Source organism: Bos grunniens, chromosome 19 (assembly GCF_055505025.1).
Source record: "Bos grunniens cultivar Pamir isolate PY7600 chromosome 19, Bosgru_T2T1.0, whole genome shotgun sequence".
NCBI lineage: Eukaryota > Metazoa > Chordata > Mammalia > Artiodactyla > Bovidae > Bos > Bos grunniens.
Genome location: NC_141183.1, coordinates 63,729,392 through 63,754,926, shown reverse-complemented (window position 1 = coordinate 63,754,926; position 25,535 = coordinate 63,729,392). Strand labels below are relative to the sequence as shown.

Sequence of the window (25,535 nt, the reverse complement as noted above, 5' to 3'; positions counted from 1 at the left end):
TATTCTGGTTTTGTTTTTGTTTGTTTGTTTAATTTTCCACTATCTAAGTGAAGAATTTCCAGAGTGCTTTTTCTGTTTTGTTTTTTTCTTGAAGGATCCCTGACTTAAATGAATTAAATAATTTTAAATGAATTAAAGTTCTTAAAAGTTACTTATGTTGCTGTTATACATGCTAGAAATCAAACTCTCACATAATTATAATTCTGATATACTCTAACCACTAATATTTTTCCCAATTTTTTTTTACTTTTTATTTTATTTTTTAACTTTACAATATTGTATTGGTTTTGCCATATATCAACATGAATCTATCACAGGTATACACGTGTTCCCCATCCTGAACCCTCCTCCCTCCTCCCTCCCTGTACCATTCCTCTGGGTCATCCCAGTGCACCAGCCCCAAGCATCCAGTATCGTGCATTGAACCTGGACTGGTGACTCATTTCATATATGATATTATACATGTTTCAATGTCATTCTCCCAAATCATCCCACCCTCTCCCTCTCCCACAGAATCCAAAATAAGTTACTTGTGTTGCTGTTATACATGCTAGAAATCAAACTCTCACATAATTATAATTTAGACATAATTTAATCATTGATATTTTTCCCAATTTTAAAATGATTTAAATTTTTGAGGACATTTCTTAGTTCAAAAAGGCAAAAACAGACTTCCCCATATATAGCCAATGAACTCCAAATATTCACATAAATTATCAACCTATTTTCCTATTTATTTAATTATTTAAGAGATCATAATTTTCTTTGAGCTATTTAATTCTCACAGCTTTCATGACTGACACTCATCTTGGAGAATGTTGCCCTTGCAAAGATAAGTATATATATATATATATACACATACACACACATACACAAACACATACATACATACATACATACTTCAAAGTGAAAGTGGAAGTGTTAGTCCTCAGTCCTGTCTGACTCTTTGCCACCACATGGACTGTAGCCTGCCAAGCTTCTCTGTCCGTGGAACAACCTGGGAGACCCCAACTTGACCCTTGGGTCAGGAAGGTCCCCTGGAGAAGAGAATGGACATTTTAATATTCTTGCCTGGAGAATTCCATGGACAGAGGAGCCTGGCTGGCTACAGTCCCTGAAGTAGCAAAAATTAGGACATAACTGAGTGACTAACACTTTCATTATGTATACCTCAACTTGCATATAAAATGTCAACACACAGAAGATGCATGGAGGCTCAGATTCCCAGAAATTTTCCAGCTACTGTCTTTCTCTACTTGCTGAACGCAACAAACTTAGTGGATAACCAGAGCAGCAATTGCCACAAATGCCCAGGAATCCAACCACCACCCTACCCCATAATCATAGAGTTTTGAATAATCTAAGAAAAGACGAGTTTCTGTGCTCACTGAAATCCTCAAACACATTGGATCATAGGAAACTGAACTCTCCTGAGAACATGAAGCTAGGTTCCTTGATTATCCATGCCTTTGCCTAAATACTCACACAGCTAGAAGCATTTCCAAAATACAAAGCACAGGACCTTCTTCTCACTATCAGATCAGATCAGTCACTCCGCTGTGTCCAACTCTTGGCGACCCCATGAATCTCAGCACGCCAGGCCTTCCTGTCCATCACCAACTCCCGGAGTTCACTCAGACTCACCTCCATCGAGTCAGTGATGCCATCCAGCCATCTCATCCTCTATCGTCCCCTTCTCCTCCTGCCCCCAATCCCTCCCAGTATCAGAGTCTTTTCCAATGAGTCAACTCTTTGCATGAGGTGGCCAAAGTACTGGAGTTTCAGCTTTAGCATCATTCCCTCCAAAGAAATCCCAGGGCTGATCTCCTTCAGAATGGGCTGGTTGGATCTCTTGGCAGTCCAAGGGACTCTCAAGAGCCTTCTCCAACACCACAGTTCAAAAGCATCAATTCTTCGGCGATCAGCCTTCTATACAATCCAACTCTCACATCCATACATGGCCACAGGAAAAACCATAGCCTTGAGTAGACAGACCTTTGTTGGCAAAGTAATGTCTCTGCTTTTGAATATGTTATCTAGGTTGGTCATAACTTTCCTTCCAAGGAGTAAGCGTCTTTTAATTTCATGGCTGCAGTCACCATCTGTAGTGATTTTGGAGCCCAGAAAAACAAAATCTGACACTGTTTCCACTGTTTCCCCATCTATTTCCCATGAAGTGGTGGGACCAGATGCCATGATCTTCGTTTTCTGAATGTTGAGCTTTAAGCCAGCTTTTTCACTCTCCATTTTCACTTTCATCAAGAGGCCTTTGAGTTCCTCTTCCCTTTCTGCCATAAGGGTGGTGTCATCTGCATATCTGAGGTTATTGATATTTCTCCCGGCAATCTTGATTACAGTTTGTGTTTCTTCCAGTCCAGTGTTTCTCATGATGTACTCTGCATATAAGTTAAATACACAGGGTGACAATATACAGCCTTGACGAACTCCTTTTCCTATTTGGAACCAGTCTGTTGTTCCATGTCTAGTTCTAACTGTTGCTTCCTGACCTGCATACAAATTTCTCAAGAGGCAAATCAGGTGGTCTGGTATTCTCATCTCTTTCAGAATTTTCCACAGTTTATTGTGATCCACAGTCAAAGACTTTGGCATAGTCAATAAAGCAGAAATAGATGTTTTTCTGGAATTCTCTTGCTTTTTCTATGATCCAGCGGATGTTGGCAATTTGATCTCTGGTTCCTCTGCCTTTGCTAAAACCAGCTTGAACATCAGGAAGTTCATGGTTCACATATTGCTGAAGCCTGGTTTGGAGAATTTTGAGCATTGCTTTACTAGTGTGTGAGACGAGTGCAAATGTGCGGTAGTTTGAGCATTCTTTGGCATTGCCTTTCTTTGGGATTGGAATGAAAACTGACCTTTTCCAGTCCTGTGGCCACTGCTGAGTTTTCCAAATTTGCCTACTTTTATCATTCTTATTTCCTTCTTCACTTGTTCTCATTCCTTAAACTTTTCCATTTTTCTGTATCTCCAGATTTTGAAAGAACTTAAATCTGGCAGAAAGCTATTATTACTCCCCTAAGATAAGTCCTCAGAACACTATTTAGTCTTGATTTTATTCCAAATATTTGTTGCTAACTATTCTTATAATGAAGGCTCTCCTTGGTGGATCAGACAATAAAGAATCTGCCTGCAATGCAGGATACCAGGGCTCCATCCCTGGGTCTGGAAGAGCCCCTGGAGAAGAGAATGGCACCCCACTCCAGTATTCTTGCCTGGATAATTCCATAGATAGAGGAGCCTGGTGGGCTAAAATCCATGAGGTTGCAAAGAGTCAGATATGACTGAGCAACTAACTCTCTCACTTTCATGCCGATAATAGCCAGATTCTATTGGACTTATAATTGCAAATGTGGTTCAAGTCAGTTTTCCTGGTATAGGTTGTTAAAAGTGCTTATCTTTATAGGTTCAATTCAGTCGCTCAGCCATATCTGACTCTTTGTGACCCCATGGACTGCAGCACGCCAGGCATCCCTGTCAATCACCAACACCCAGAGCTTGCTCAAACTCATGTCCATCAAGTTGGTGATGCCATCCAACCATCTCATCCTCTGTTGTCCCCTTTTCCTCCTGCCTTCAATTTTTCCCAGTATCAGAGTCTTTTCCAATGAGTAAGTTCTTCTCACCAGGTGGCCAAAGTATTGGAGTTTCAGCTTCTACATCAGTCCTTCCAATGAATATTCAGGACTGATTTCCTTGAGGATTGACTGGTTTGATCTCCTTGCAGTCCAAGGGACTCTCCAGAGTCTTTTCCAACACCGCAGTTCAAAAGTATCAATCTTGGTAAGTAACCCTTCCAATTCCATGTTCCTTTTCACCATTATTAAGAAAACTTTCTATACTGCACAGTCATAAAATAGTTTTGCCATAGTATTCTCTGCTACTTTGACAGGTACTTTCCGTTTAAAGTTATCTACTTTTATTCACCATGGTAAAAAGAATGTGTTTCAGATCGTTACACATTTTCCTAGCAACATTTTTGAATGGTTTATATTTTTTCCAGTAACTTGAGATACTGCTTTAACCTTATTAAAAAATCTCTTATCCACTGTGTCTTTTTTTTTTTTAAAAAAGCTTTTTTGTTTGTTTGTTTGATGCACACCATTTTCTAAAGTTTTTATTGAACTTTGTTCCAATATTTCTTGTTTTATGTTTGGGGTTTTTGGCTCTAAGGTATGTGGGATCTCAGCTCTCCAACTAGGGGGAGCTGGTTAGACTCACACCCCATGCAGGGGAAAATGAAGCCTTAACCTCAGAGCCATCAGGTAAGTCGGTTATCCATTATGTTCAATTTCAGGGGTCTGTTTTCAGTTTAAATGATATGTCTATTCTATGGTTAATACCACATTTTTATAGTCATTGTAGCTGTCTGCTGTATTTTTGGTATCTGGTAGGGTTTCCCCTCATTTTTGTCCAGAGTTACTAGCCCATATTTTGGATATTTATTTTTCAACATGAATAAACTTGTTTAACTAAAAAATGTATTATTAATGATTTTACTGGAGAACAACTTTTTAATATGTAAGTAACAGAGGAGAGTGAAAAAGTTGGGTTAAAGATCAACATTCAGAAAACGAAGATCATGGCATCCGGTCCCATCATTTCATGGGAAATAGATGGGGAAACAGTGGAAACAGTTGCAGACTTTATTTTTTGGGGCTCCAAAATTACTGCAGATGGTGACTACAGCCATGAAATTAAAAGATGCTTACTCCTTGGAAGGAAAGTTATGTCCAACCTAGATACAATATTGAAAAGCAGAGACATTACTTTGCCCACAAAGGTCTGTCTAGTCAAGGCTATGGTTTTTCCTGTGATCATGTATGGATGTGAGTGTTGGACTGTGAAGAAGGCTGATCGCTGAAGAATTGATGCTTTTGAGCTGTGGTGTTGGAGAAGACTCTTGAGAGTCCCTTGGACTGCAAGGAGTTCCAACCAGTCCATTCTGAAGGAGATCGGCTCTGGGATTTCTTTGGAAGAAATTATTCTAAAACTTAAACTCCAGTACTTTGGCCACATCATGCAACGAGTTGACTCATTGGAAAAGACTCTGATGCTGGGAGGGATCGGGCGCAGGAGGAGAAGGGGATGACAGAGGATGAGATGGCTGGATGGCATCACTGACTCGATGGATGTGAGTCTGAGTGAAGTCTGGGAGTTGGTGATGGACAGCGAGTCCTGGCGTGCTGTGATTCATGGGGTTGCAAAGAGTGAGACATGACTGATTGACTGAACTGAATTGAATTGAACATTACTAGTAGTATATTTGTCAAAACTGTAGAATGAACATTGATTATATTACTCTTAAAGAAGCACAAGATTTTAATCATGTTTCACTAACATTTCCACTTCTATCATTTTTTTGTTCTAGGGGTCAATCAGGACAGCACAGCATGTTTAATTACCTTTTAAATAATTTCTAATCATAGACCTTGTGATCATAAACTCTGAGGAAACTGTCCTCTCCATTACCTAAGTATTAACAGTAATTTTGGAAATTCCTTTTATCTTAAAAAAAAAAAAAAAGGCAGTTTGATTTGTTCATAGTTAATGAGCATTTGATTCTAAAATAGTATTTCTTAGAAACTTCCCAGACTAGGGAAATACAGAGCCTAAGAATTACTTGCTAGATTAATACAGAGCCTTGCTCTTTCTCTCTACTGTTTGTGTTATTTGATTTTCTTTGTACAATGACACTACCTGAAAAAGATTTGGACTCTGAGCATCTGGGCTTCCTAAGTGGCATTAATGGTAAAGAACCTGCCTGCCAACCCAGGAGATAGAAGAGGTGAAGGTTTGATCCTCGGGTAGGGATCAAAGTACCCTGGAGAAGGGCATGGCAGTCATTTCCAATATTCTTGCCTGGAGAATCCCATGGACAGAGGGGCCTGGCAGGCTACAGTCCATAAAGCCACAAAGAATTGGACACACTGAAGCAACTTAGCACCCACACATGCACACATAAGGGTCTGAAGACTATAAAATTGTATTCAGGGATTATTAAAGACTTAAAAGTGTTTCAAATTTAAATGATACCATATCTTCATTATGGTAACCAAAAAACTATTTTATATTCGTGAATATGTAAAAGGATGAGTAAAGATATTTGTAAGCCTAGATCATGGTAAAACGTAAATTAGGAGTAAAAGGATTGTCATTTCTGCTCTTTGTCAAAGGCCCTGGGAGTCTGTTCACACTTATGGCACTTTTCTCCAGTGCATCTAACTGCATTAATGGTTTCATCAATATCAATATTGCCTTATCTGATTCTTCCAAGATGTTATCAATAGGTATTTTTATTATACAGAATTACAGAATAGAATCTGAGCTCCTGAGAATTTTAAGTAACTTTTCTAATCACATAATATAACTTAGTACAAGAGCTTTGATTTGAACCTAGGTCTCTATGAATCTGGACCTGATGTCTTTATTTCATTTAATTGTCTCTGTATATATTGATAGTCTTTACTCTTTAATACAGTCATTGACTGATCCAATGATCTTATAAGGTTTGTTTCATGTTATTGTTTTCTTGATGACATAGCTGATATGGAGTTCAGAGTTCAGGCACTGTTTAGGAATGACTAGTACCTGGAAACAATTTGATTTAAAGTAAAAAGACATGTTGTATATACATGTGTATATTTGCTGCTTTTATTCATATTTTCAATAATTTTTGTTAGCAGTCAGTGTCATTTATAAAAATCAATCCCACTGCTGGGCATACACACTGAGGAAACCAGAATTGAAAGAGACACGTGTACCCCAATGCTCATCGCAGCACTGTTTCTAATAGCCAGGACATGGAAGCAACCTAGATGTCCATCAGCAGATGAATGGATAAGAAAGCTGTGGTACATATACACAATGGAGTATTACTCAGCCATTAAAATGAATACATTTGAATCAGTTCTAACGAGATGGATGAAACTGGAGCCTATTATACAGAGTGAAGTAAGCCAAAAGAAAAACACCAATACAGTATATTAACACATATATATGGAATTTAGAAAGATGGTAACAATAACCCTGTATCAGATCAGATCAGTCACTCAGTTGTGTCTGACTCTTTGCGACCCCATGAATCACAGCACGCCAGGCCTCCCTGTCCATCACCAACTCCTGGAGTTCACTCAGACTCACCTCCATCGAGTCAGTGATGCCATCCAGCCATCTCATCCTCTGTCGTCCCCTTCTCCTCCTGCCCCCAATCCCTCCCAGCATCAGAGTCTTTTCCAATGAGTCAACTCTTCGCATGAGGTGGCCAAAGTACTGGAGTTTCAGCTTTAGCATCATTCCTTCCAAAGAAATCCCAGGGCTGATCTCCTTCAGAATGGACTGGTTGGATCTCCTTGCAGTCCAAGGGACTCTCAAGAGTCTTCTCCAACACCACAGATCAAAGGCATCAATTCTTCGGTGCTCAGCCTTCTTCACAGTCCAACTCTCACATCCATACATGACCACAGGAAAAACCATAGCATTGACTAGACGAAACTTTGTTGGCAAAGTAATGTCTCTGCTTTTGAATATGCTATCTAGGTTGGTCATAACTTTCCTTCCGAGGAGTAATTGTCTTTTAATTTCATGGCTGCAGTCACAATCTGTAGTGATTTTGGATAAACAGCAAAAGAGACACTGATGTATAGAACAGTCTTTTGGACTCTGTGGGAGAGGGAGAGGGTGGGATGATTTGGGAGAATGTCATTGAAATACGTATCATATCATATATGAAGCAAGTCACCAGTCCAGGTTTGATGCACGATACTGGATGCTTGGGGCTGGTGCACTGGGACGACCCAGAGGGGTGGTATGCGGAGGGAGGAGGGTTCAGGATGGGGAATACATGTATACCTGTGTCGGATTCATTTCGATATTTGGCCAAACCAATACAATATTGTAAAGTTTAAAAATAAAATAAAAATTAAAAAATCAACACAGTTTTCATTTTTCAAGAAAGCCCAATTATTCTTTTACTTCCCTATTTAACAAGCATAGATAATATGTATATGCACACACACACACACACACACACACAATCACTTCCCACTTGACTGATGAATTTCTCATATGTACAAGGAAGGACACAATCATATTTCCCTGGTTGTTTAGCAGTAAATAATCCACTTGCCAATGCAAGAGACATGAGTTCAAACCCTGCATCAGGAAGATCCCCTAGAGAAGGAAATGACAACCCACTCCAATGTTCTTGTCTGGGAAATCCTATGAACAGAGGAGCCTGACATGCTACAGTCTATGGGGTCACAAAGAGTCAGACATAACTGAGCTACTAAATAACAACAAAGGACAGTCATTCTTCAAAGCTGTGTCTTGCTATAAGAAATGAAATCAAAAGTTGAAGTAATATCTGGATGATAATGGTAAAGCTTTCTATGAGTAAGCTGTTTGGCTTTTTAAGTGAGAGAAGAGTCACTAAAATCAGTAAGGGCATTTTATAAGAAGCAGCAATTTCACATTTTCCAACTTGACCTTCATTATAATTGTAGGACACAACTGAGCCACTGAACTGAACTAAACTGAACTGTAGGCCAGCTTGGCAGAAGTTTCTCTCTTGGGGAGCTCCTGGTTCAAAGTCTATGTTCAGAGCTGATGCTTCTGGGACAGAGTATGACATTGGGCTCCACTTTCTACACAGCTGGGTTTTCAGGATCCTTGACAATCCTTGCTGCTGCTGCTGCTAAGTCACTTCAGTCGTGTCCAACTCTGTGTGACCCCATGGACTGCAGCCCACCAGGCTCCCCTGTCCCCGGGATTCCCCAGGCAATCCTTGTGATGTAACAAAACAGAAGTCTCTCTTTAATTGGGGTAAACGATGGTGTGGTTGTTCAGAAAGAAAGAAGCTGAACTCTAGGATGAAATCTCTGATAAAACAACTCTCTCTAGGGTGTTTGCTCTCCTTTCCACTCTATGTCTTTCTATATCCCATCCCCGACTCTTCTTTCCCTGATAAATGCTCACTCCTCTCTCCTGTTCTGACTGCATTAGTCTGCTTCTTTCCTCCTCTTCACAATTATCCAGTCAGATTTTTATTTATTTATTTATTTATTGCTTTAATATTAGTCTCAGCATGAAGTTTAATGCTCTTGGTTTTGGAGTCCGGACAGACATTTAAGATATCAATTTCTATCCTTCTCTCATGACTCATGATTTTTCTTTTCTAAGATGCAATCTATGTGATGATTAGAATTTGATATTTTATATGAGATGAGGGTGAATGCTGAGAAAGAGACTATGTAGTAACATCCTTTTCTAGTTCTAGCCTAAGTACCTTAATTAAAGCACTCTGTATCACAGGTCATACTTTGTAACTAGAAATGGGTGAATCACATGGCCAGTTCAGTTACCTTGCAAAAAAAAGTGTATGTCAAATGAAATAGCACAAGCAAAAACTTGTTTGAATGATAAGGTTATGAAAAAAAAATAATATTCAATCATATATATATAGAGGCAGATGGTTATTCAATTTAAGAAGAATGGAAAAAATTTGGCACCAAATAGATTTTAATCGGTTAACAATGCAGTAGGTAAAAGTAAAATATAAGGATCAAGAAAGGAAAAAGACCTTCTACTACCATAATGCCCTCCCAAATCAAATAGGCAGGTTGGTCCAGAAAAGTTTGGAGATAATAGCTGAATTCAACAATAAAATTCTCAGGTAGTATTGATTTAAACTAACGTATCAGTTCAGTTCAGTTCAGTCACTCAGTCGTTTCTGACTCTTTGTGACCCCATGAATCGCAGCACGCCAGGCATCCCTGTCCATCACCAACTCCCGGAGTTCACTCAGACTCAATCAATCGAGTCAGTGATGCCATCCAGCCATCTCATCCTCTGTCGTCCCCTTCTTCTCCTGCCTCCAATCCCTCCCAGCATCAGAGTCTTTCCCAATGAGTGTGTTGCATCCTCTATGAGCAGAGGTGCCTTTGAGAGGTAGTGCAGCTATTTGCTGGGTCCAGGGAAGGCCTAGGAAGCCTGAACCACCATAATTCTTCATTGGTAGAAACACTCCCCAGGAGCTTTGTGGTTTGTTAGAAGACACACTGAGAGGGGAGGAGCTAAGATGGCAGAGGAATAGGATGGGGATACCACTTTCTCCCCCATAAATTCATCAAAAGAACATTTAAACGCCGAGTAAATTCCACAAAACAACATCCGAATGCCAGCAGAGGACATCAGGCACCCAGAAAAGCAACCCATTGTCTTCGAAAGGAGGTAGGAAAAAATATAAAACACAAAAAAAGAGACAAAAGAGGGAGGGACGGAGCTCCATCCTGGGAATGGAGTCTTAAAAAGAGAGAAGTTTCCAAACACCAGGAAACACTCTCACTGCCGAGTCTGTGCTGAGCCTTGGAAGCACAGAGGGCAAGATAACAGGGAGGAAAAATAAATAAACAATTAAAACCCACAGATTACAAGCCCAGAGGTAACTCCCCCAGTGGAGAAGCAGCGCAGATGCCTGCACCCGCCACTAGCAAGCGGGGGCTGTGCAGGGAGGTGCAGCGCAGGCTGCATTGCTTAGTGTAAGGATCTGGCCTGAATGCCCTGAGTGCTAGCTGAGCGAACTTATTTGGGCTAGCAAACCAGACTGTGGGATATCTACCACGCGAAAAGCCAGCCCTAACCTAAGACACCACCAGGCCCATGCACAAAACAAAGGCCTGAACAGAGATAGCCGACTGCAGACTACCCACCTCCGGTGACAGGCAGCCAGAGCCAGAAGGGGTCAATCGCAGCCCCAGAGAGACATTATCTACAAAAGTGTAAGCAGGCTTCTTTGCTAACTAAGACTTCTTGGGGTTCTGGATGGTCAACATCTGCCTGAGAAGGTGTGCCGGTTGTACACCCAGAAAACCAAGCGGTGGGGAGGTGATAAGTCGCAGCAACTGCACTCACCAAACACCTCATCACCTGAGCTGCTTGGACCTGGGAAGGGCACAAAATGCAGGCCCAACCGAGTCTGCGCCTCTGAGGACTACCCGAGTGCCTGAATCTGAGTAGCTTAGACCTAGGAGATGCAAGCAGCCAAGGGCTGGCCTCGGATGGTTCTCGGGAGAGCAACCTAGAGCCTGAGCAGTGTGAGCAGGGAGGCTACACGTGCCATGAGCAGGGCCAGGCCCAGTGTGGCTGAGGCACTGCAAGCACACACCAGTGTTATTTGTTTGCAGCGTCCCTCCCTCCCCACAGCATGACTGAACAAGTGAGCCTAAAAAAAAAAAAAAAAAAAAGTGTCCACCACCGCCCCCTTTGTATCAGGGTGGAAATCAGACCCTGAAGAGACCAGCAAACAGAAGAAGCTATAACAGAGGGAAAAGCCTTGGAAGCGACAGGCAATAGATTAAAACCATGTTGTTAGTACCAACTACATAGGAAGGGGCCTATAGCTCTTGAGAAATATAAGCCAGACCAAGGAACTAACCGAAAATGAACTGACCCGACAATAACCACAACAACACCAGAGAAAGTCCTAGATATATTTTTACTATTTTTACGATCATTCCTTCTTTCTTTTTTTTTTTTTTTTAATTTTTAAAAGTTTTTAAGTCCTCTATTACTCCTTCAATTTTCACTTTTATAACCTACTATTACTTTGCAAAAAAAGACCCTATTTTTTAAAAAGAAGCAAACTTCATATATATATATATTTTATAATTTTTGTGACCTTGTATTTTTTTTTCTTTTTCTCTTTCTTTCTTTTTCTTTCTTCTTTTCTTTAACATTGTAGTTTTGAAATTCCAAACTCTACTCTAGATTTTTAATTTTTGCTTTTAGGTATTTGTTACCAATTTTGTACCTTTAAGAACCCAATCTTCAGTACCCATTTTTTACTTGGAAGCGAGATTACTGGCTTGACTGCCCTCTTCCCCTTTGGACTCTCCTTCTTCTCCACCAGGTCGCCTGTGTCTCCTCCCTAACCCCTCTCTACTCTACCCAACTCTGTGAATTTCTGTGTGTTCCAGACGGTGGAGAACACTTAGGGAACTGATTACTGGCTGGATCTGTCTCTCTCCTTTTCATTCCCTCCTTTTATCCTCCTGGCCACCTCTGTTTCCTTCCTCCCTCTTCTCTTCTCTTTATAACTCCGTGAACATCTCTGAGTGGTCCAGTTGTGGAGTGCACATAAGGAAGTGATTACTGGATAGCCCTCTCTCTCCTCTATTGATTCCACCTCATCTCATTTGGGTCACCTCTAACTCCCTCCTCCCTCTTCTCTTCTCCATGTAATTCTGTGAACCTCTCTGGGTGACACTCACAGTGGAAAAATTTTTCATCTTTAACCTAGATGTTTTATCCATGATGCTATATGGAAGGAGAAGTTTTGAGACTACTGTAAAAATAAGACCAATAACTGGAAGCAGGAGGCTTAAATCCAAACCCTGACTCCAGGGAACTCCTGACTCCAGGAAATTAATTGACAGGAGCTCATCAAACGCCTCCATACCTACACTGAAACCAAGCACCACACAAGGGCCAACAAGTTCCAGGGCAATACATACCAAGCGAATTCTCCAGCAACACAGGAACACAGCCCTGAGCTCCAATATACAGGCTGCCCAAAGTTACTCCAAAACCATAGACATCTCATAACTCATTACTGGACACTTCATTTCACTCCAGAGAGAAGAAATCCAGCTCCACCCACCAGAACACCGACACAAGCTTCCCTAACCAAGAAACCTTGACAGGCCACCTGTACAAACCCACACACAGTGAGGAAATGCCACAATAAAGAGAACTCCACAAATTGCCAAAATACAGAAAGGACACCCCAAACTCAGCAATTTAAACAAGATGAAGAGACAGAGGAATACCCATCAGGTGAAGGAACAGAATAAATGCTCACCAAACCAAACAAAAGAGGAAGAGATAGGGAATCTACCTGATAAAGATTTCCGAATATTGATAGTGAAATTGATCCAAATTCTTGAAATCAAAATGGAATCACAGATAAATAGCCTTGAGACAAGGATTGAGAAGATGCAAGAAAGATTTAACAAGGACCTAGAAGATATAAAAAAGAGTCAATATATAATTAATAATGCAATAAATGAGATCAAAAACACTCTGGAGACAACAAATAGTAGAATAACAGAGGCAGAAGATAGGATTAGTGAATTAGAAGATAGAATGGTAGAAATAAATGAATCAGAGAGGAAAAAAGAAAAACTAATTAAAAGAAATGAGGACAATCTCAGAGAGCTCCAGGACAATATTAAATGCTACAACATTCGAGTCATAGGAGTCCCAGAAGAAGAAGACCAAAAGAAAGACCATGAGAAAATACTTGAGGAGATAATCCTTGAAAACTTCCCTAAAATGGGGGAGGAAATAATCACTCAAGCCCAAGAAGCCCAGAGAGTCCCAAACAGGATAAACCCCAGGTGAAACACCCCAAGATGCATATTAATCAAATTAACAAAGATCAAACACAAAGAACAAATATTAAAAGCAGCAAGGGAAAAATAACAAATAACATACAATGGAATTCCCATGAGGATAACAGCTGATCTTTCAATAGAAACTCTTCAAGCCAGAAGGGAATGGCAAGACATACTTAAAGTGAGGAAAGAAAATAACCTATATCCCAGATTATTGTACCCAGCAAGTGTCTCATTCAAATATGAAGGAGAAAGCAAAAGCTTTACAGACAAGCAAAAGCTGAGAGAATTCAGCACCACCAAACCAGCTCTCCAAAAAATATTAAAGGATATTCTCTAGACAGGAAACACAAAAATGGTGTATAAATTCAAACCCAAAACAATAAAGTAAATAGCAACGGGATCATATTTGTCAATAATTACATTAAACGTAAATGGCTTAAATGTCCCAACCAAAAGACAAAGACTGGCTGAATGGTTACAAAAACAAGACCCCTACATATGTTGTCTATGAGACCCACCTCAAAACGGGACACATACAGACTGAAAGTGAAAGGCTGGAAAAAGATTTTCCATGCAAATAGGGACCAAAAGAAAGCAGGAGTAGCAATACTCATATCAGATAAAATAGACTTCATTTCTTTTTTATTTTTATTTTTTTAATTTTTTTGATGTTTGCAAAGCTTTTAATTTTATTTTTAAACTTTACATAATTGTATTAGTTTTGCCAAATATCAAAATGAATCCGTGGCTGTGAAAAGAGACAAGAAGGTCACTACATAATGATCAAAGGATCAATCCAAGAAGAAGATATAACAATTATAAATATATATGCACCCAACATAGGAGCACCACAATATGTAAGACGAATGCTAACAAGTATGGAAGGAGAAATTAACAATAACACAATAACAGTGGGAGACTTTAATACCCCACTCACACCTATGGATAGATCAACTAAACAGTAAATTAACAAGGAAACACAAACTTTAAATGATACAATAGATCAGTTAGACCTAATTGATATCTATAGGAAATTTCATCCCAAAACAATGAATTTCACCTTTTTATCAAGTGCACATGGAACCTTCTCCAGGATACATCACATCCTGGGCTATAAATATAGCCGTGGTAAATTAAAAAAAAAAAATAGAAATCATTCCAAGCGTCTTTTCTGACCACAGTGCCGTAAGATTAGATCTCAATTACAGGAGAAAAACTATTAAAAATTCCAACATATGGAAGCTGAATAACATGCTTCTGAATAACCAACAAATCACAGAAGAAATAAAAAAAGACAGCAAAATTTGCATAAAAATGAATGAAAATGAAAACACAACGACCCAAAACCTGTGGGACATTTTAAAAGCAGTGCTAAGGGGAAAGTTCATAGCATTACAGGCATACCTCAAGAAACAAGAAAAAAGTCAAATAAATAACCTAGCCCTACACCTAAATCAACTAGAAAAGGAAGAAATGAAGAACCTCAGGGTTAGTAGAAGGAAAGAAATCTTAAAAATTAGGGCAAAAATAAATGCAAAAGAAACAAAAGAGACCATAGCAAAAATCAACAAAGCCAAAAGCTGGTTCTTTGAAAGGAAAAATAAAATTGACAAACCATTATCTAGACTCATCAAGAAACAAAGGGAGAAAATTCAAATAAATAAAATTAGAAATGAAAATGGAGAGATCACAACAGACAACATAGAAATGCAAAGGATCATAAGAGATTACTATCAACAATTATATGCCAATAAAATGGACAACGTGGAAGAAATGGACAAAGTCTTAGAAAAGTAAAACTTTCCAAAACTGAATCAGGAAGAAATAGAAAATCTTAACACACCTATCACAAGCACAGAAATTGAAACTGTAACCAGAAATCTTCCAGCAAACAAAAGCCCAGGTCCAGACGGCTTCACAGCTGAATTCTACCACAAATTTAGAGAAGAGCCAACACCTATCCTACTCAAAATCTTCCAAAAAATTGCAGAGGAAGGTAAACTTCCAAACTCATTCTATGAGGCCACCATCACCCTAATACCGAAACCTGACAATGATGCCACCAAAAAAGAAAACTATAGGCCAATATCACTGATGAACATAGATGCACAAATCCTTAACAAAATTCTGGCAATCAGAATCCAACAACATATTAAAAAGATCATACACCATGACCAAGTGGGCTTTATCCCAGGGATGCAAGGATTCTTCAATATCTGCAAATCAATCAATGTATTACACCACATTAACAAATTGAAAAATAAAAACCATATGATTATCTCAATAGAAGCAGAGAAAGCCTTTGACAAAATTCAACATCCATTTATGATAAAAACTCTCCAGAAAGCAGGAATAGAAGGAATGTATCACAACATAATAAAAGCTATATATGACAAACCCACTGCAAACATTATTCTCAATTGTGAAAAATTAAAAGCATTTCCTTTAAAGTCAGGAACAAGACAAGGGTGCCCATTTTTACCATTATTATTCTACATAGTTTTGGAAGTTTTGGCCACAGCAATCAGAGCAGAAAAAGAAATAAAAGAAATATAAATTGGAAACGAAGAAGTAAAACTCTCACTGTTTGCAGATGACATGATCCTCTACATAGAAAACCCTAAAGATTCCACGAGAAAATTACTAGAACTAATCAATGAATAGAGAAAAGTTGCAGGATATAAAATTAGCATACAGAAATCCCTTGCATTCCTATACACTAGTAATGAGAAAAGAGAAAGAGAAATTAAGGAAACAATCCCACTCACTATTGCAAGGAAAAGAATAAAATACTTAGGAATATATCTACCTAAAGAAACTAAAGACCTATATATAGAAAACTATAAAACACTGGTGAAAGAAATCAAAGAGGACACTAAAAGACGGAGAAACATACCATGTTCATGGATCGGAAGAATCAATATAGTGAAAATGAGTATACTACCCAAAGCAATTTATAGATTCAATGCAATCCCTATCAAGCTACCAATGGCACTGTTCACAGAGCTAGAACAAATAATTTCACAATTTGTATGGAAATACAAAAAACCTCGAATACCAAAGCAATCTTGAGAAAGAAGACTGGAACTGGAAGAAGTAACCTGCCTGACTTCAGTCTCTACTACAAAGCCACAGTCATCAAGACAGTATGGTACTGGCACAAAGACAGAAATATAGATCAATGGGAAAAAAATAGAAAGCCCAAAGATAAATCCACGCACATATGGACACCTTATCTTTGACAAAGGAGGTAAGAATATACAATGGATTAAAGAAAAACTCTTTAACAAGTGGTACTGGGAAAACTGGTCAACCACTTGTAAAAGAATGAAACTAGAACACTTTCTAACACCATACACAAAAATAAACTCAAAATGAATTAAAGATTTAAACGTAAGCCCAGAAACTATAAAACTCCTAGAGGAGAACATAGGCAAAACACTCTCCGACATACATCACAGCAGGATCCTCCATGACCCACCTCCCAGAATATTGGAAATAAAAGCACAAATAAACAAATGGGACCTAATTAAACTTAAAAGCTTCTGCACAAAAAAGGAAACTATTAGCAAGGTGAAAAGGCAGCCTTCAGAATGGGAGAAAATGATAGCAAATGAAGCAACTGACAAACAACTAATCTCAGAAATATACAAGCAACTCCTACAGCTCAATTCCAGAAAAATAAACGACCCAATCAAAAAATGGGCCAAAGAACTAAATAGACATTTCTCCAAAGAAGACATACAGATGGCTAACAAACACATGAAAAGATGCTCTACATCACTCATTATCAGAGAAATACAAATCAAAAGTACTATAAGGTACCATTTCACGCCAGTCAGAATGGCTGCGATCCAAAAGTCTACAAGCTGTAAATGCTGGAGAGGGTGTGGAGAAAAGGGAACTCTCTTACACTGTTGGTAGGAATGCAAACTAGTACAGCCACTATGGAGAACAGTGTGGAGATTCCTTAAAAAACTGGAAATAGAACTGCCTTATGATCCAGCAATCCCACTGCTGGGCATACACACTGAGGAAACCAGAATTGAAAAAGACACGTGCACCCCAATGTTCATCGCAGCACTGTTTATAATAGCCAGGACATGGAAGCAACCTAGATGTCCATCAGCAGATGAATGGATAAGAAAGCCATGGTACATATACACAATGGAGTATTACTCAGCCATTAGAAAGAATATATTTGAATCAGTTCTAATGAGGTGGATGAAACTGGAGCCTATTATACAGAGTGAAGTAATCCAAAAGAAAAACACCAATACAGTATACTAATGCATATATATGGAATTTAGAAAGATGGTAACAATAACCCTGTATACGAGACAGCTAAAGAGACACTGATGTATAGAACAGTCTTTTGGACTCTGTGGGAGAGGGAGAGGGTGGGATGATTTGGGAGAATGACATTGAAACATGTATAATGTCGTGTGTGAGAAGGGTCACCAGTCCAGGTTCAATGCATGGTGTTGGATGCTTGGGGCTGGTGCGCTGGGACGACACAGGGGGATGGTATGGGGAGGGTGGGGAAGGAGGGTTCAGGATGGGGAACACGTGTGTACCTGTGGCGGATTCATTTTAATGTATGGCAGAACCAATACAATGCTGCAGAGTTGGAGAACAGAACAAAATTTAAAAGAAGAAGAAGAAGACACACTGAGTATAGATTCCAAGAGATCGGTGTTTAGGGCTCATGTGGTAAAGAATCTGTCTGCAATACAAGAGACCTGGGTTCAATCCCTGGGTTGGGAAAATACCTTGGAAGTGTGCAACACCCTCCAGTATTGTCGCCTGGAGAATCTCATGGACAGAGGAGCCTGTCAGGCTACAGTCCATAGGGTCACAAAGAGTCAGACATGACTGAGAGCCTAAGCACAGCACAGAAGAAAACATTTCAGACAGATTGAGAAACTTACCTCTTTGTTTACAACCAAACAGATGACTCCAATACAGTGTATTTTTCATATCTTCAACTTTCATTTACTTTGAAGGTGAATTATGTGAATTTGAATAAAACACACAAACTATACTTCACTGAGATTTATCATTGCCTTCTATCACAAGTTATGATGGAATGTAAAGAGTTTATGGAGAAAGGGAGCTCTTCATGTAACCATAATTCACACAGCTCCTTTCTGGCAAAGTACTGGTTCGGACAGGACAACAAGGTCTGTTCTGGAGCAGAGAGAATGCTCTGGAAATGGAGTGAATTCTTAATTCGGTTCTTGAAAACTTAATTGGAGTAAACTATTCCTACACTCTGAGACATCAATGCCTCTGTGACCAGCTTCCTTCCCACTGTATCTCTCTCTCTCTCTCTTTTTATTTATTATTATTATTTTGTGTGTGTGTGAAAAATCATGAGGCTAAGTGTTTTATTTTTGGTGTACTGGATATTTATAGAAATTCACACAAGAGTTTGCAAAGGCTTAAGGTAGGCTTTAAGCCTCAGGAGCTCCAAGGAAACTATTTCTTCCAAACCAGTCCCAAGTGATATGCAATGAACTACCCAGCTCAAACAGTCCAAGGGCAAAATCAAGCCTTAGGGACAATTGGTTAAACTTCAAATCATATGACTTGATTTGAGGAAATTCTGTTCTCTTTCCCAAAAACTTTGCTTAAGTCCATCTCTTCTAGAGGCCTGGAAGTCTTTGAAGGCAATTGAAAGCCTGTAAATGAAATATGTGTGGTTAAATTCTCTTGTTTGTGTTCTATCAATGTGTTAACTGGTTTTCCTTGTAGCTCAGATGGTAAAGCATCTGCCTGCAATGAGGGAGAGCAGGGTTCAATCCCTGTATCAGCAAGATCCCCTAGAGAAGGAAATGACAAGCCACTGCAGTACCCTTGCCTGGAAAAGCCCATGGACAGAGAAGCCTGGTAGGGTACAGTCATGGGTCACAAAAGAGTTGGACATGACTGAGTGACATCACTTTCACTTTCAAAGTGTGAATTATAGTTATCACCAATATCAAAGGGCTACTGTCAGCAATAATTATCGTTCTTTGGCAAGTCTGAAACATTAATATGTTAATGTTTTTAATTCTATTGTTTATTTATTTTTTAAATAGTTGATTTACAATGTTTTGTTATTTTCAGTTGTACAGCAGATACATTAGGTTGGGCAAAAAGTTCATATATATATATATGTAAAACCTAATTTCTAATACAATTTTGTCTTCTCTTCAGAAATATTTTCTAAAATATCAAATGAGTAGCAAGAAGTGAGAATAATTTTTTTTCATTCTTTTTTTTTTACTTTTAGATTCTAACTAAGCATAAAATTCAAGTATTTTTAATTTTCATTTGAGGATGTCGAATTGTCAAATCACAGTTCATAAGTGATCTAAAAATTAAAACTAAATTATTTCCTAGAACTTATGCTATTTTTTCTAATATTACATTACTATCAGTTCAGTTCAATTCAGTGGCTCAGTCGTGTCCGACTCTTTGTGACCCCATGAATCACAAACGCCAGACCTCCCTGTCCATCACCAACTCCCGGAGTCCACCCAAACACATGTCCATTGAGTCAGTGATGCCATCCAGCCATCTCATCCTCTCTCATTCCCTTCTCCCCCTGCCTTCAATCTTTCCCAGCATCATTGTCTTTTCCAGTGAGTCAGCTCTTTGCATCAGGCGGCCAAAGTATTTGAGTTTCAGCTTCAACATCAGTCCTTCCAATGAACACCCAGGACTGATCTCCTTTAGGATGGACTGGTTGGATCTCCTTGTAGCCCAAGGGGCCTCTCAAGAGTCTTCTCCAACACCACAGTTCAAAAGCATCAATTCTTCGGCTCAGCATTCTTCACAGTCCGACTCTCACATCCATACATGACCACTGGAAAAACCATTGCCTTGACTAGATGGACCTTTGTTAACAAAGTAATGTCTCTGCCCTTTAGTATGCTGTCTAGGTTGGTCATAACTTTCCTTCCAAGGAGTAAACGTGTTTTAATTTCATGGATGCAGTCTCCATCTGCAGTGATTTTGGAGCCCGGAAAAATAAAGTCGGCCACTGTTTCCACTGTTTCCCCGTCTATTTGCCAGGAAGTGATGGAACCAGATGCCATGATCTTCGTTTTCTGAATGTTGAGCTTTAAGCCAACTTTTTCACTCTCCTCTTTCACTTTCATCAAGAGGCCCTTTAGTTCTTCTTCACTTTCTGCCATAAGGGTGGTGTCATCTGCATATCTGAGGTTAATGGCATTTCTCCCGGTAAACTTGATTCCAGCTTGTGCTTCCTCCAGCCCAGCGTTTCTCATGATGTTGTCTTCATATAAGTTAAATAAATCGGGTGACAATATACAGCCTTGATGTACTCCTTTTCCTATTTGGAACCAGTCTGTTGTTCCATGTCTAGTTCTAACTGTTGCTTCCTGACCTGCATACAGGTTTCTCAAGAGACATGTCAGGTGGTCTGGTATTCCCATCTCTTTCAGAATTTTCCACAGTTTATTGTGATCCACACAGTCAACCCCTGTCAAATAATGCTAATCCATATAATTTTGTCTGATTAAAAAATTTGAATTTTTTATTCAACTTTGAATGTTTTATTTTTCATTAGAAACCACCACTATCCTATTCCACACTTTCCTCATGGCACTTTTCACTTCCTTATTTCTGAATGTATAAATCAAAGGATTGAAAAAGGGAGTTAGGATGGTGTAAAATATGGCTACAATTTTGTCAAAGGAGAAAGAATATGGAGGTCATACATACATAAATACGCATGGGATAAAGAACAAAACCACAAAGGTAATGTGAGATCTGCAATTGGAGAGGGTTTTCTGCTGCCCCTCAGAGCTATGGGTTCTCAGAGACAGTAGGATGACCCCATAGGAGACAAGCAACAAGGAAAAGATCAAGATGCCAAAAAACCCACTGTTGGTGACTACCAAAAGCCCAAAAATGTGAGAATCAGTGCAGGCAAGCTCCAGCAGTGGGTACAAGTCACACTTGAAATGCTCGATGATGTTGGGGCCACAGAAAGGCAGCTGGAAAATGAAGAGAATCTGTATCATGGAATGAACGAAGCCCCCGGTCCAGGCTACCACCATCAGAAGGGCACAGAGTCTGTGGTTCATGATAGAAGAATAGTGCAAGGGCTTGTAGATGACCACATAGCAGTCATAGGCCATGGCACTGAGGACAATCACCTCCATCCCAGCAAAGAAGTGTTCAACAAAGAGCTGGGTCATGCAGCCTTTGAAGGAAATGGTTTTTCTCCAAAGGAGAGAGTCCACAATCATCTTTGGAACAATGACAGAGGAGAAGCATGCATCCAGAAAAGACAGAAAAGCCAGGAAGAAGTACATGGGGGAGCCCCGGAGTGCTGGGCTGCTACTGATGGTCACCACAATTAGTAAGTGGCCCCTGACAGTTGCAATGTAAATGAACAAAAATACAACAAATATTATTTTCTGCGTGGTTGGATTCTGTCTAAGCCTCAGGAGGACAAACTCAGTTACAAAGCTTAGGTTTTGTATAATTTCCAAGGAAAAGGTGAAAGGTACCTCAGTGAGCATGCAGAATCTATAGTTAGAAGAAAGACAAATGTGTCTCAGACCAGTTTTGGGAGTCATCATAGTCATCAACAAATTGGAGCATCCATATGAAAAATTAACTTATGTTCTTGTGCTTGCTTTTTCATTGAGAACACAAAGCTAGAAATGTGTTGAAGGTGGTAGGGGGATACCAGAAGATTTGAAGTATAAATAAATTGTTACATGTTTTAAGATAAAGCTTCAATGTAGGAGAATGGTAGGGATCTACCTGCGGTGGGGATAATAAATAGTTGTTATCTCAACTGCCAACTCTGGTCATATGTTAATAGTAGTGGTTTCCTGGAGTGAATTGTGAGAAGAATTCTGAAGCCACATCCATGTTCTGAGGAAAGGAAAAGAACAGTTTATTGGTCATGTCTGCCATGTGCATGGGTGGGAGAAGTGGGGGGGGGGCGGATTGCATGCCATTTGTGATCAGGTGACTTCCTTATCTACAGATAGAAGTAGAAATAAGATAAAACTAAAGAAGTGCTTGGATCATGGTTATACTCCTAGTTATTCCTTAAAATCTAATAAAAACTGAGACTTTAAAATCAACTAACTCATTCTTCAAAAAAAAAAAAAAAATCATTGGGAACACACCTTGCTGTAGACTAATACATAATAAATATCCATGTGTTAAATTGCCTTTCTTTTCACTCATTATTTAAAAACAAGAATAGAAACCGACAAAAATAAGTAATACCTTCTAATATGTACTGTTATGATGACTAAGTTAAATAATGCAAGGAAGCAGTTGTTCAGTGTTAAGTGGCTAGGAAACAGTCCACATTAGATTGCAAAACCATAGCCTTGACTAGACGGACCTTTTTTGGCAAAGTAATGTCTCTGCTTTTCAATATTCTATCTAGGTTGGTCATAACTTTCCTTATAAGGAGTAAGCGTCTTTTAATTTCATGGCTACAGTCACCATCTGCAGTGATTTTAGGGTCCCCAAAAATAAAGTCTGACACTGTTTCCACTGTTTCTCCATCTATTTCCCATGAAGTGATGGGACCGAATGCCATGATCTTCGTTTTCTGAATGTTGAGCTTTAAGCCAACTTTTTCACTCTCCACTTTCACCTTCATCAAGAGGCTTTTTAGTTCCTCTTCACCCTCTGCCATAAGGGTGGTGTCATCTGCATATCTGAGGTTATTGATATTTCTCCCAGCAATGTTGATTCCAGCTTGTGCTTCTTCCAGTCCAGCATTTCTCATGATGTACTCTGCATATAAGTTAAATAAGCAGGGTGACAATATACAGCCTTGACGTACTCCTTTTCCTATTTGGAACCAGTCTGTTGTTCCATGTCCAGTTCTAACTGTTGTTTCCTAACCTGCATATACCCAAAATTTGTCTCTTAAAACATTTGGATTTAATGAGAGTGCGGTTTTTAATGATGGGAGCATCGGTTTTTCCTGAAGCAATTCATGTTCCCTTTCTAAAAATATTTAATCTTTATTCTAATTATGTCCTAACTCCTCCTCTTCTCACAACTAAGGGCTGCCTCTCTTTTGTTTTTATCCCCTACTGGAAACCTAATGTATTAAAGTTAAATAATCATTGATTTATTTTCTTTTTTTAATAATCAGCACAGAAAGTTGCAACTTCCAATCAGAGTTTGTAATTATTGTAATGTCTCATAGTGTAATTTTTAATTTGTAGTTGCAATTTGTAATTTCTCATAGTGAACTAATATTATTTTAGCTCAACTGCAAGGAAAACCTAATTATATTTAGATGTGTAACTTTACTAGAGTTGAATTAGTTTGATTTACTGATATTGATATATTCATCTTACTTAGAGAAACCCTTTATACACTTTTTGAATATTTAATTATCAGAGAACTTGTTAGAAATTGCACTTTAACTCAAAGCCATAATTTCACTTATTTCCCATGTTTAAACCTTTAACGGCCAATCACCTTATTTTCTAGGATCTTTCTGATATTGAGTTAAAATTAACTTGGTATTATTGCAGAGTTGTGTGTAGTTTTTCAAAGATTAAGAATCTTACATAGAGAAATGGTATCCCTCCAACGTCATTGTGAGGATGTTGAGGACATCTTTTCATGCTCTGTAAGTTGACTCCAGATGTGAGCAGTTCTCAGTACACATTTGATGACTAAGTTGATGGTGTTATTAAATCACTAAAGAATTGATGGTTAATCAGAAAGAGGAAGTGTATGTCAAATTTTATTTTAAAATGTATCCCAATTGACATTAAATTTTAAAGGCATTATGGACTAAAACGGAAACAGGAGTGTAAAATTGGTAGAGTTTATTGCATAATGTTGAAAAAAAAAGAGCTCAAAACAAAGATATCAAAAATTAAATAGATATAAAATAAAAAGTTCAAAACAAATGAAATATAAGAAATTAAAATCAACAAAAATGTAATACTCTTGCTAATCAAAATATATATTTCATAATTTTACTTCAATTAACTTAGTAAATATAATAAAGCCTCAATTTAATCTTTATTTATAATTTGTGCCATATTGTTATAGTTTTAGAAACAATGGAAAATGACCTAATTTGTACATAAAATATTTCACATATATGTGTTTGTGTATATACATACATATATATCTACATAGGTATATACGTATATAGAGATATATGTCTGAAAACCCAGCAGAATGCATAAGGAACTAACTTTTACTTCTGGTTTATGGGCTCCCTGGTGTCTCAGGTGATAAAAAATCTGCCTGCAATGCAGGAGACCTGGGTTTGATCCCTGGATTGGAAAGATACCCTGGAGAAGGGAATGGCAGCCCACTTGCTTACAGAATCCCATGGGCAGAGGAATCTTATTTGGTTCATGGGGTCACAAAGAGTCTGGCAGGACTGAGTGACTAACCACTGTAGGGTTTGTCAAGTATGAATTTTTGAAGGGCACGTTTTTCACCCTGTAATATATTGCAAGCTTTGGAAATTTTATTATGCAGATATACCCATACAATAATTAATTTTTAAATAAATATTGAAGCACCCAAATTGAAAGATTAGTTGAGAATAGTATCAATAATTATGGGCTTCCTAGGTGGCTCAGTGGTAGAATATGCTTACAATTCAGGAGATCTGGGCTCGATTCCTGGGTCAGAAAGATCACCCGGAGAAAGAAATGGCCGCCCATACCAGTATTCTTGCCTGGAAAATCCCACAGACAGAGGTTCCTGGTGGGCTACAGTTCCTGTGACTTAAAATAGTGATATTTATATTAGCAATCCCCTGGGCATATATTTGATTAAACTATAAAAATAAGCACAAGCTATATGAGAAAAAATTATTAAAAATATTTTAATTAAGATGAAAATTTTGAAAAAAAATAAATGGTAGAATTTATATTTTAAGACATTGTGTTAATTTTGGGCTCCCCTGGTGACTCAGCAGGTACAGAATCTGTCTGCAATGAAGAAAACCTGGATCTGATATCTGGGTTGGGAAGATACCCTGGAGGAAGGAATGGCAACATATTCCAGTTTTCTTGCCTGGAGAATACTATGGACAGAGGAGCCTGGTGGAGTCCAGATCAGATAAGATCAGTCACTCAGTCGTGT

General features: G+C 38.7%; 1 pseudogene; it reads right to left on the bottom strand.

Annotated features, from left to right (window-relative positions):
* Positions 1-20,977: 20,977 nt before the first annotated feature.
* On the bottom strand, positions 20,978-22,018 carry LOC147352832 (olfactory receptor 4C15-like; annotated as a pseudogene).
* Positions 22,019-25,535: the final 3,517 nt, after the last annotated feature.